Source organism: Sinocyclocheilus grahami, unplaced genomic scaffold (genome assembly GCF_001515645.1).
Source record: "Sinocyclocheilus grahami isolate Dianchi unplaced genomic scaffold, SAMN03320097.WGS_v1.1 scaffold1270.1, whole genome shotgun sequence".
Classification (NCBI taxonomy): Eukaryota; Metazoa; Chordata; class Actinopteri; order Cypriniformes; family Cyprinidae; genus Sinocyclocheilus; species Sinocyclocheilus grahami.
Window position 1 is genome coordinate 1,725 of NW_015506449.1, and position 1,889 is coordinate 3,613.

A 1,889-nucleotide genomic window follows, 5' to 3' on the forward strand; every position below is an offset into this window, starting at 1 on the left:
TCAGGAATTCAGTGAGGACGGACAGGAGATACACACGCTTGTGTTAAGATGAGCTTCTCCTGTACAAATACACCTTCAGTATGTATAATGTCAGTCTGATCAACTCATAAGAGACAGAATTAGAGATGATATTTATATGTTTGTCAGTGTCGCCCTCTAGTGCTTCTCTAATTCAGTGCGTGATGTTGAGCCTGGTTTGGTTTTATGAAGATTAAAAAAAAAAAAAAGACTGGATGGATTTGTATCATTCTAAGATGGCTGTGTACACACAATTCCAGCACACATTTTTGTCCAAACACCTTGTAAAAGAGGATTTTGCATAATAGGTGCCCTTTAAAGGAATCTTTCATTCTGTCATGATTTGCATGTTGAGCTGAAGTTCTTCATCTGAAGTACTGCTACTGTGTACCGTAATTATAATGTATGTTGTATAAAAAGCCTGTAGATGAGCCTGTAGGCCTTTATGCTCATTCCTGCACAAGAACATGATCAACTATAGTGCTTTTTATTTCATCAGGAACAAATTACCTTTGACCCCATCCCCTTCATTTTTATTTTCCTCTCCTCTTCTTCTTTGTTTTGCACCACTAGGATTAATTTTCCAAAGCACGTAATCACCTGTGCTCCTGTTCATATCATCCTGAGATTCTGACCTGTGTGTTTTGTTACTTACAATTTGCTAAGACAATCTTAATGAAACTGGGATCCATGATCTTCATCATCATCTTCTTAGCACAGCAGATGTTTTCTCTTGTAAATGTCTTAACACTTTTTCATTTGTTTCACACATTTTTCACACACTTTGTCAAAACAGCTACCACAGATCTCACTGAAAGACCCCAAAACTCTTGGATTAACTGTGTTGGAACAAAAGGAAAACATCTATTCACAGCTGATCGAAAGTACTTGCATAATTCAATCATGACAACTCTCGGAACATTTTAGCATGGTGATGGATATGACAATGTTAATGTGGGCATTCCCATAGGCTGCTCACAGAGAGCCTGCGGTGAGCCCAAAGCCTGGGTAAGCCCGCACCGAGCCTGTTTAGGTTTGGTGTGGGCTGGCCCTAGCCCACTGTGCCCGCAAAAAGCCAGCATGGGCCCCACAAGGACATGTTTGCAGGGTTGACTTGACTTGACCTGCACTCAAAGGTAAACACAAATCCGCCATTTAAAGCAAATAACAGTGAGTAAAAGAATGGAGTGTAAGCAATGTAAGCAAGATTAGCGGCAACCGCGTTAGCAATGCTAATGGGCTACAAGCTAGTAGCAGACTTGGCAAATCAAAATAAAACTAATGATAACAAGGTGCTCTGATTGTTTTTGTTGTAGAATACAATGGGGGATATAGTCACACGTTACAGAAATGAAAATTATGGTGTATAAAATTGATTTTAAGATAGATGGTAAAGAAAATAGATGGTAAAGAATTAACTTGACGGAGCTTCAACTCAAAACATGCGGCAGCAACAAACAGGAAGTGACGTATGCCATCATTATCAAGAAATGTGTTTAGAAATGTGTCTTTGTTTGGAGAACTGAATGAATAGTTTGAGAAATCGGGCCAAATGAATCAGTTATAGTGTGTTAGCAATCGAGAAAAACTGTAACACAAATTATTAACAAGCTGTAGCCTAAAAATAAAAATGCTGAATTCTGAGGTTAACAGCTAAATGTATGACAATAAAAACAGCGGCTCGTGACGGCGGAAGACAGAAGAACACAAAATGCCGGAAAGGGCCGGAGCTCCATAAGGTGAATAATGAAAAGGATTTATTGACTGTGTGTGATCATTTGAACTGAAAAGTCATTTTGATACTAATAATAAAAATTGTGACACTACAATAAAAACTGAATGACTGATTTCAATCAACACAAATAAAAGCA